Source organism: Strongylocentrotus purpuratus, unplaced genomic scaffold, assembly GCF_000002235.5.
Source record: "Strongylocentrotus purpuratus isolate Spur 01 unplaced genomic scaffold, Spur_5.0 spur5_contig_836, whole genome shotgun sequence".
Taxonomy (NCBI): domain Eukaryota; kingdom Metazoa; phylum Echinodermata; class Echinoidea; order Camarodonta; family Strongylocentrotidae; genus Strongylocentrotus; species Strongylocentrotus purpuratus.
This window is the reverse complement of record NW_022145542.1, coordinates 613,797-625,516: the sequence shown is the minus strand read 5'-3', so window position 1 is coordinate 625,516 and position 11,720 is coordinate 613,797. Positions and strand designations below refer to the sequence as shown.

At 36.4% G+C, this 11,720-nt stretch overlaps 1 long non-coding RNA gene and 1 other non-coding gene across 2 annotated transcripts; one reads left to right on the top strand and one right to left on the bottom strand.

Annotated features, from left to right (window-relative positions):
• Positions 1-3,073: 3,073 nt before the first annotated feature.
• Mir184 (microRNA mir-184) lies at positions 3,074-3,175 on the bottom strand. The gene has a single exon (NR_036410.1). It is a non-coding gene; the product is annotated as a microRNA mir-184 (primary transcript).
• Positions 3,176-6,268: 3,093 nt separating this feature from the next.
• Positions 6,269-10,398, top strand: LOC115924022. The gene is made up of 3 exons (XR_004064137.1): positions 6,269-6,278; positions 8,607-8,608; positions 10,254-10,398. It is a non-coding gene; the product is annotated as an uncharacterized LOC115924022 (long non-coding RNA).
• The last annotated feature ends 1,322 nt before the right edge of the window (positions 10,399-11,720 follow it).

The following is an 11,720-nucleotide window of genomic DNA, read 5'->3' as shown; positions in this document are numbered from 1 at the left end:
ATATACTTTTATTTTACAATCTCATTATTTTTTAATGGCGATGACTTTGATACCCATTCATTTTTCGCAATGTGAAACATCCGTTTTTTAAAAGACACACACCGGGGTGATAATGATCATGAAGCAGTGAATTTCCGAAAACAAATTAATCACAAAATATTCTTGCTATATATAGATCATATGAAGAGACATCTCAGAGAGAACTCCATGTGACAGGAAAGAAATGGATGGCGTCTCTCTTAAGCCTCATCAAGTACCTAATAAAGAACCTCGTAGGAATCTGTCTATTTTAAGGAAGAGAAAAACAATTTCATGTAGAAAACCAGACGCAAATAGTATTGAACAAGGAAAATTAAGTAAGATATTGATCTTTTGTTGGAAATATTATCATATTAGAACATAACCGACATAAAATGAAGTTGGCTGCTACTAAAAATATTCCTGAAAGTCTTGTGAATGAAACGGAAACGCCACCTATAGGATTCTAGAACATAGCCAGGACACGTGATGTATGCAATATTTTTCCAATCTTTGGTGAATATGATTCGTTTTGATTAAATCTGGTAATCATCCAATTACCATCCAAATCCTATCCCATGACAAGCACAACATTTTATCACGTTGCTCAAAATCTGGGGGGGGGGCGGGAGGGGGTTCTTAGACTTTAGTTACCCAGATGAACACGTGCAAAAATGGACAATAATAGGAATGAGAAAATCACTCGTTCTTCAATTTCAATTGAAATGTAATAGCACAAACAACATCAACAAAACACATGACCATAGATTCTGAACAGCTCTTAAACATTTTGTATTTCATAAGTACGATAAGAACCTAGAAACTAATGGCCGCAAAATTGATTACTTTATTTCTAGTAATGTCAAATAGAATATTGAATTTCAGTTATTAGTACATTACTAAAAAATAGTATCATGAAATTTAGAACTTACAAGTGGTTTTTAAAAGTACGTCTCAGTTGTCCAATTTGACAATTGATCTGTATACACACTAATTAATAAAGAAATCTTTTGGAACTTTCCATACCGAAGGCTATACATGTACTATAGTATGGTAGGACGGCTATATCGCATACACCATCCTTTTATGACAGTTCGGCAAACTCACAGAGCAAACGCGGACTGAAAATTGACAGGTTTTGAAAGAAAATATTCTAGTTGGTGTTAGATTTCTTGAATGACTTGCTAGCTTTACCATTCTGGACAGATTCTTTCTCATGTCAAGTAAGGAATACTTATGCACTGAAAATCCAGTATTAGTGATGGGGGAAGCAATGAAATTAAAAAAGACATTACACAGCAAATATACGGACAAAATTATAAAACGGCAAGTCCACTTTAAACAAAATTACTTTCAATAGAAGCATAAAAATCAGACAAACCAATCCAAAAAAATTGAGCAAAATCGGATAGCTTATAGAAAGTTATGAATTTTTAATGACATAAAAAACTTTGCAAATCACAAGACAAATTGGCAACTCACTCATGAGTCTGTGACGTCATTGCCTCACTATTCACTAATAATTTGTTTTCATTATATTGATAATACCACATTCCCATTTCCCCCCTAAGAATCGTATTTCCTCACACCAGCATCAGAGTTATATTGAAAGTAATATGTTTTGTGTGGATGCACTTAAATGGAGTAAATCATGAAAAATGGGAATTTTGATAAACTATCTAATTTATTTATATAAAAATCAATGATTATGAACATACATGTACAATATTCAGAAAATAGTATATATTCTTCAAAGTTCACTAAAGATAATGTGATATGTCATGCACGCAATATGATACAAATCATATAACCCGGGGACAGGCATGGGGAAATCAAGTTTTCGGGGATAAAAAGGGAAATTAATGGGAAAAAGATAAATAAAGCAATCGATAAATAAGTGAGGCAATGATGTCACAAACTGATAACCAAGTTGGCAATTTGTGTAGTGATTTCCATTGTTTTTCAAAAATTCATAACATTAGTAATCGGATTTTACCCAAATTTGTTTTGCTCCGTTTCTCTTGTTTTTCTGCATCTATGAAAAGCAAATTATTTTTGGAGTGGACTTTAATAGCCTTTATATGATGCGTCGACGTATGTCTTATACAGTGGGAGCAGGTGTGTGGGCGTGGGTGTGCATGAGAGTAGGTTTGCTGGTGTTTGTGTATTAACAAAAAAGTATAGGTGGTACATGATAGGTAATGCTGCCCTCTGAAATGGTATTAAGGTGCTCACTGTATTTAATAAGCGGGAAGGGATATGTACAATCATCATCTTTGATAATAGAATAAATATTTCAGTAAATTTCATAGAAATGAAGATAACTGGAGCCTTGATACAAATAATTCAGGGTATACACAGCATACTGCGTCGGTTAAGTGCCAGGCAAACACTAGAGGAGAACTTCATCCTTTTGTCTTGTCAGATTATAGTTTAGATGATTGAAAAAAGCTTTTTGAGTTAATTAGAGCTACCATGCCAATCCTCTGAGCAAATATTTGAATTGCAAAGTACCAGTGCCTCCCAATTTAATTCGCCATTTAAGTGCATTTTATGCCTCGCCTCGTTGTATGGTGAATCAAAGTCGAGGCAATAGGTGGTTGAATTATGTAACGACTGTGTAGGATATAATTTAACAGTTTCCAATGTTTAAGCAGCAACAAAGGCTTAATAAATAATCTCACTAATGCATCTGTCTGGGTTTCTGAGCTACAATGTTTTATTTGTATCTCACATGATTGATCATAAGACTACAAATGTACATGTTAAGCTCAGCTAGGGTATAACATACGATTCTCTCAAGCTGTCGCACAACAAAGAGCATATTCAAAAACTTAATTGATTTTGGCTATTTCATCAATATATTTTATTCCAAAATTGGACAACGTCTGGAAGTAACAAATATAAAAAAAAATTCCCTCTTTTAACAGCAAACGAGCATTAATTGTAATTTTACGCTGTCTTTTAATGTTTCCATGTGATGACGTAGTGTAGTGTCCCTGATGAGATGTGCTCCATGATGTAGCTATTGTGTCAGTCAGCATGATGTGCTCGGTGCCACGTGTCTTATATAAGCCCTTATCAGTTCTCCGTCCAGCGCAATTTCAATAACATAGTATTCGGCCGGGCAAGAGAATGATAAGGAAAGATAAAAGACAAATATGATTTTCCTTCTGAAGGAGCTGATGACGAATTTGCCGACACGATCTGTTGTATCCAGTCACAATTGTTAAGATCAACTCGATTCATCACCGAGATAACTCGTTTCCTCCTCATCCCGTCACGGAATATGAACTTCTCGTTGTGCTGATTACCTCTCTTACAAAAACACGACAGGCAAACGATACTGAACAATACATTTGCCTCTCCTAAAGAAATTCATAAATATTCACACAGGCAGTAACAAGGTATTGATGAATATCAATGTAAATTCCAACAGAAAGTTAATCTTGTTGAGTGCACGAGGAAATTGTATTTGTACAAATCTGATTCTTCTATCATTTCCATCTACTAACTGGAAAGCACAATGTCATTTGTCAAAGTATTGTTGCTGTGTTATCTCGTAAGCGTCATCAGTGCTACGCATGTGATTATTCATACTGTACCCTGGTAATCCCATTCTGACGTAGAACATACCTGGATAATGGGGATGGGGTTCAAAGAAAAAGCATAAGATAGAAATATTAGCGCCAACAGGTATAATTCTTTAATTCATGAGATTACATTTTCATTTTGTTACTTATCCGTAAAAATGATTTGAATTCTCTCTGTTAAAATGATCAAACCTTATTTCTTTGGATGCTAATACGACATATAACACTGGACAGCGGACACTCAATCCTTGATTTATGTGTAATCATGTCGGCCATGTACATGAAAACGAAAGAATCAATGACAATATTTCATGGAGACTTCCGAGAGTGGAGTCTGCAGTACAAACGCAAAAGCATGGACATCGAGACGACTTGTACAGAAGACACTTGAGCAAGAAGTGTTGAGCACAGTTTCCCTCTCAGAGCTGAAGTGCGCCAATCTCCTCATGTTGCCATGACAGCGATGTCTCTTCTCTATTCTTAGAATACATCAGTAGGTTTTGGGGAAACGGTGTGATAGGTGTTAAGAAGAACGGCAGAATGTATCAAGACAAGGAAAAACTCCATCTGAAATTAAATGTGAAGTGTCTTGAACAACACTTCGAATCTCTTGTACAGTAACTGGAGCACAAAGACATGTACGCCTTCTTTACAGAAACACAACGGATCAAAAAGTTTGCACTTCCTGTGAAGGGTAGACTCCATGTCGGATAATGAATTCCCTGCCAACGTTCTAGCCGGATTAACAAGAAGGCAAAGGTTTTCTATCACACATCACAGCATGATTTCGAAGGATGCAACCTTTGGATCAACTTAAAATGATAGAAATCAAGATTTAGATACACGTAAATAATTTTTCTAGCAAGTTTTTTTGACATACTCATACACGAATGTTAGTATACAAAACAAGAGGAAATTCATGTAGTTACCCCCCCCCCAACATCAAATGAAGTTCTCAAACAACGGAAAGCATGATAACTCACTTATTTCTTAATCTGTTAAAAAAACTTTAACTGGCACCGTATGGGCACATCAGATGGGTTCTGTAGAGGGTTAAATGCTCTGAAGAACCAATGGATTCAAAACCAAACAGATGAGCCACATTTCATAAACCCACTACAATAAAATGATTCATAAACTGAAGGTGGGATTTTTGTAACTTGCTAGGAGTATCACTGTCCATCTCTATATATATGCCCAAGCAGTGGGAGATTTAAATGGAGCAGGACAATCTTCAATGACCATGATTGATCTCTCCATACGGTTGATATGTTTATGTTACAGGGGATGTTAGCTTCCTCTCCAAGCCACCTCGAGTGCATCTTCTTTGTCTGGTTTTCATTTCAAATGCCTCGATGGCTGCTTCAATTTACGGTCGTTTTAATAACTCCTAACGCTCACCCGATCTGCAAGTGTGGTATTCGTTCCAAACAAAAATCCGTTGAAAGCAGTGTTTGCTATATCTTTATTCAGGTATCGAGCGAAGTCAATCTCATAAACAGCCATATCATCTTGTAATGAAGAGGAGACTGGAATACGTTATATAACCATGTATGAGGTACGTTTGAATACAGGGACTAGTAATACCAAACAGAGTTTTCTTTTTGTATTAAAGGTAAAGACCAGTTATGGTCATGCGATTGCATTGTGAAAGAAACGTTGTGGAATCGATCAGAAAAGGTTGATCATCTAGCATCTAGCATCTGCAAGGTTCTGGAATCATCAAAATGATAAGAAATTTCGCCCATTCTTCGTAAAGTTACAAGCACTATACACAGAAAGATGTATATGGGACTACCCTATATCTCTCACAGACCATGAGAGAAACAAATTTACCAAATATATGAATTAGTAGGCGGTTTCCCGGCAAATTTTTTATCATCATGTATTAGTCAAAACATATTCTTTTACATGATTGGTAATGAGAGCTTCCATTTCATTTTTTGAAATTGGGGCGTTTCCAATACTGGTCTTTACCTTTAAGTTTGCCGGAACTCTTAGCATGCATCATGATAAAAGAAGTAGATTTTCTAGATGCGAACGCAAAACATGGTCATCACTCTTCAACCGTCATTTGATGCAACTTTCCGAGACGACGCCATTTGAAGAACATGTACCATTAAGCCAATCAATAGACGTTGAGTTGATCATTCTAGACTTCCATACAGCTGATGATATTACAGGAATAATATGATAATCGATAAAAGCATAAACGGTTGGTTCTTCTGGGAGTCGAACAATCGATTCCTACCCGATGACGTCCTGAGGACAGAGGATCAATATTCTAAAGAGGCTGTCTCAACATCAAGCTTATATCTCATGGTTCTCCTTCCTAACCTAAATTCATACCAATAGGAATATTTGGGCTGATTCATGTCACTGGCAGAAAGATGCTTCATGAAAAACAAATTGGAAGATATTTCAGCTTATCAAGAATGCATTGAAATCCATAGAATTATCAGGATTTCGTTCGAGCACTAACATAAATCATGATAATGGTAACGGACTATGTTTTCACCATTTAAAGTATCCAAACATATATATGAGGTACACTTGATATTCAATTTTTCCTAGCGACTCTGGCGTCCTTACGGTTTTAGCAGTTGCAATAGTGCCTTCACCGAATTAGCCAGGTAGCAGAATCAACAGACCTAGCGACTTTGTGTTGTCTTGTCTTGCGGTATTTGAACGAGAGAAAAGGAACTTGCTTTCAAACCTAATTATTGTGCATACGATAAACATGTTTATCAGGTAATAAGTCGATCTAATCTAATCGCGAGGCACCTCCTACGCTAACAGTCGATCCTTTCGTGGTATCCACGAGTCTTTTGTGTTGTAGATAATTAATGACGAAGCTATATTGATTCTACTCACGAATGTTATCAGTAGCCGCCAATCTTATTTAGCCCACCAACTAGCTAGGATGGGACACGACGACTAGGACATTTTGTTTTGCAAGCTGTATTTCGTTATTTTTATTCAGATGAATATTGGTTTAGACCTCATGTAAACTGAATGATACAAACATACCAAGAGGAAGTTTTCATAGCAGACAAGACTACGTTGTGAAATCTGGAGTGAAAACTTTACGCGCCCATCCAACGGACCAATTAAAATCCATTTATCGTAAGAACGGAATACAAAACAATAACACGACACCATTTACAATATCATAATGTTGAATATGCCAAATACAACAGATCTGGTTTAACACATTCTACCTGCCCGACATGAATACATGTAAGACGATACATCAAACACCATTTTAGCTTCATACAACAATACATGTACATACTTATCTCCACGTCTATCCATTGCACGAATCCTCATTTTGATCAAGGTACAAAATCCACGAAGATTTATAATGGCAATATCATAGGATACTCACGTACTTTATGTTAGAGTATAGAATTCCTCTTTTCTGAATAATGCAGGTACCCAAGGCTTTTACGAATTATGCAGTACACAAGCAAGCCTTTTAAGTGACATACAAACACAGTCGTGACTTGAAAACGATTTGAAAACAGCCTCTGACATGCCTCACTTCTGCCTCAGAGTGATTATACATACATCGCCTCATTTAGCTTTCAAATATTAACGCGGAAATTTTTGAAGATGGTACTTGGGGCTTGACGAGTGTGACAAGTGTTGTATTGTCGTTCATGATAATTAGGTTCCTCTCAGAGCATTTCAACAAGGAAACGCTGAAGAACTAAATCCATTAACACAAGACCAGAACAGGATATTATTTCATACATTATTCAAGTCTATCTCTCGTCTCTTCCGTGCATTGATGCAGTCAACTGATCCCATTCAAAATCTTTCTAATTATACTGTTTAATGTTTTAAATATGGCGTCTCTTAAGCGGCTTAGGTAACAGTTAACATATTTAAAAGCGCATGGATAACTTTTTATGTTAACGCTTCTATTCCATATTATGTTGCGGTAGACCAATCGCATTTCAATTAAATTTGTGAAAGAAAAATAATAGCCACAACTAGATAAAAAAACATATTACAATGTATACAATTTGGGGTTGGAAGGGCCGTATCTCATGAAAGACGTGCATCAAATAACATTTTGAGAAGGCGTGGAACAGATAGAAGTATGAAATTGAATACGGCATTAATGTATAATTTACGGCCCTTAAACCAAAATATTTATTCTTCTCCCTATGTCGTCTTAAAAAGCGTATGAATGGATACGACACCTCATTCCACGAACCTTGAAGAAGGGGGCATGTTAATAACCTATTTAAATTCCTTGAAGGACTACTCTACGTCACATCGGAAGACAGTACTCTATCGGATGGAGCAACATGGCGTCCTCCCTGGGACATATCTTTGAAGGTCTACAATACTCAAAGTTGAAGCATGTCCATAACCATCTTGTCCCTGGAGAGTTGTTCACCGTCACATCAAAGGATACCCTTTTGACCATAGACATTTCCTTCAGGCCATGGTCCCACTCATTCAAATTAGTGTGATTCGTAAGATCATGTTGCAGTTTGCCAGATAACGTGACACCTAAATAGGTCTAAGGAATATCGAAACCTCGAAGACACAGCAATTTACAATCGCTGTGTGGTACTAGTTAAACTCCACATCATGGACTTTGTTGTCATAAAATTGCGTTATAAACTTTTTAATGGTTCTGAAATTACAATGTTTAAAGCACCAACTCATGATATATTTTAAATCGGTTAGAAATGTACCCCCATGATAGATAAACGTGCACAAATTTCGTGCGTTTAATCTTAGACAACTACACAGTACACTACTATCTTTAAAAAAAATCTGTTGCACATTTTCGTTTATCAAAATAACAGAAAATAGAAAGTAGTCGTAGTATCAATCATGATGTTGCTCATACTACGACACGTGACTACCATTGATTAAAAGGCTGACTTCTGTTTTCAGAACAGCTGCTTCCAAGTCATGTGACATTATTAACTCGAGGTCACGTGGTACTAATTAAAGGCGAATAAATTGGAGTGGTTTGTAAACTGATGATACGACCTCCTCACGTTCTTGACCCAAACAACATGATTGAAAGACCAGGAGAGTTTGCTATGCGTAATTGATTTTCAATCATTATATTTTCCCCAAAGGAGACACACGGTCATACAACCGTACATTTAAAACATTGGTTGTACCATGGAGCTATAAGAGAGATCTCCATGGTTGTACCATGGAACTCAACGGGCGTGTACAAATACTGAATGATATACCAGGAAACGGTGTGTCAAATTATGTCTGATTACTTGTCTACTCCTGAATCAACTATCCTGATATATCATGTTTAATTAGTATTAGCTGACAAACACATAACATAACGCAATTAAAATATTAGGATTTCCCTTTTTCTTCCAAATTTTGGTTTTATGTTCATGATCACCTAACTTCCCAAGGTCTCTTGCACTGCCACGATATTATTTCGGCTTGCAAAGTTGCAATATAAGTGAAATTTCTTTCCAAGTTCCACACAAAGTTTAATTAGCATGAATAAATCTATTAGCTGTTAATTTTTAAAAATAATGTCCGCGAAAAGCGACCATGGCCTTATACATAGTCAATAAGCTGCATGTACATAATACATATCACCATTGTCAGAGAGACAGAGAGCAAATGACTTTTAAGTATGCAGTAGTTCCACCTATACCGGTAACTTTAGGTCAAAGTTTTCATAAAATATATGTAAGGTTATTCCAATAAGCTTAATTGTAAAGGTTAAGGCTAATAATGACAAGTTATTTCATTGCTACAGGATATTTGAATGAACAGGAATGCACATGTTGTAACCGGATAATTCAGTAGAATGTACAGCATGAGTATTACATTTAACATAACATATCACTAAAATGGGCTCACACTACATCGTCATATTAGACGAACGATGTAAAAACAATGGGGCCTATAGCCCTATACAGTAAACATTAAGTAATGTTTTTATTAGAAACCAATGGTACAGTATAGATGATAAATATATACATGAATTTCAGTTTTTGTAATAAAGGATACGTAATAAAGAATGGCAACGACGGATATCAGTATAATGAAAGGTAGTATCATTCTGTCCAGGAAAATAAACCTTGTACTCAGCTAGACAGAGAAGGTCATCAATCTTGCTTGTCCAACATGGCACTCAAACTATCACCTGCATTAAAGTCCTTCATCATCAAAGACAGGCCCGCATGCATGCATGGGGGATGATTTACTCCACCTATGGACCATTGCACATGTACATCGAGCTAATATGGCTGCAGTACCAGCAGCCTTGATATGCAAATAACCTGGCGTGATAGTCCATGGATAGACCAACCAAGCACATCGCATTCATTCATGCATATCCTAATATGTACCCAAGGTTATATGCGACCCTGACTCAGAAGTGAGAAGAGAAATAGAGAGAAAAAATAATAAAAAAGCTTAAAAAAAAAGAAAAAAGTCAGCATTAATATTTGCATTTCTGAAAGCGTGCACGCATAACTAACAGGGATTGTGTGCAGGCTCGATTGTATGCATCTCTCATACACGCTACAGCACTCACCTCTCCCATTAAAGCGTGTAACAGGCTTGGTTCTTTCTCTTTTCCAACCCGACAACGCCCTCCCAATTTCCACATGCAGAACGAATATGAAGAGAGGGTTCTCAACTACGATTACATACCAGGAAGAAAAAAAAAGGAAGAACACTGCGTGCAAAGGGATTTAACGGTACTTTGATTCTATTGAAAATGACAGGATAAAAGGTATAGGTAGTGTGAAAGCTCCACACCCACCCCCTCCATTATTCACATTAACCAACCATACCACGTACGCTACTCCAGCAACAGACTTTTCTAATAATATTCAATTATATACTTAGGAATAGGATGTACAGTGCATATATCCACTTCAATTTGCCCATTTACAACCAAGCACTTCTGAGAATTATACACTTATTCAAACGAGTAAATTAGTTTCACACGCTTTCAATTTCTTGGTACTAACGCCTTGAATAGCAATATCAATTGTGATTCGTTAGCTTCATGCACGGGAGAGGTTGACAAAGCATGTACATCGTATATGGTACTACAATAGTGGGTATTTGCATAATAATATTATCGTGTGTGAATTTGCACAGCTGGTCCATATTAAAGCTGTAGAGTCCATTATGAAATCTTTGACAAGAAAATTGCTCCATTAATGGAAACATAAATTAAACTGCTTCATCACTGGCCTTAGAGGTAAATTACTACTAATTCAAAGATGATCCTCTTATTTTCTTTCCCTAGGTGTTAAACTTCTTATTAGGAAGATGACTAATGTACTCTCACCAGATGTGCAAATAAAGTATGGACTTGAAGTACCTTTAAGTACCATTAAATCCCTTTGAAACCACATACCAGAATCTCTTTGTTGAGAATACATTTCCATTTTGGTTGTGATTGCAATTAATCTTGCTTTTATTTCATGTACGCAAATTACCTGTCTCTATATCAATCGTTCTCTGATATCTACGGTAATAATCATCCCTCTAAACTAAAGCATAGTGACAAACAGAAAGGTAAAAATGATACCGTATAGTAGTAAGCCCACGTCCCTGACTTGTAAGCAGGATTTGAGACAACTGGCCTTCAGTATTGTCCATATCCATTGATTCATGATAAGGAAATACTGGCGAGGTGAGTATCAAAAGTAAGCTGATTCACACCAATGACATGCACAGAATATCCACATGGAAAATATTTACGACAAACACAGACATTACTACAATAATTATCCATGAATATAATTATGGATTAATGACATGATTTACATTGCACATGTTTCAAAATTCCACGTGCATATTTACATCGCACATCAACAATGTTTGTGCATGATTGACAGAACTTGGGGAAGTATTCAAAGCAGTCATTCCATACATCACAGGAAATAAGTACAGGAAGCGGGAAGCTCGTATATAATCGTGGTCAGATGAAACAAATACCAGGAAGACGGAAAGATTTACAAATCATCATGGCGGGCAGTTGGGCGTACAGAGTATACGATAATAATCACAACTTTATCACCTGATCTTTCACACACTTACACACAAAATACTCCCTATGCAGTATGCATGCCACTA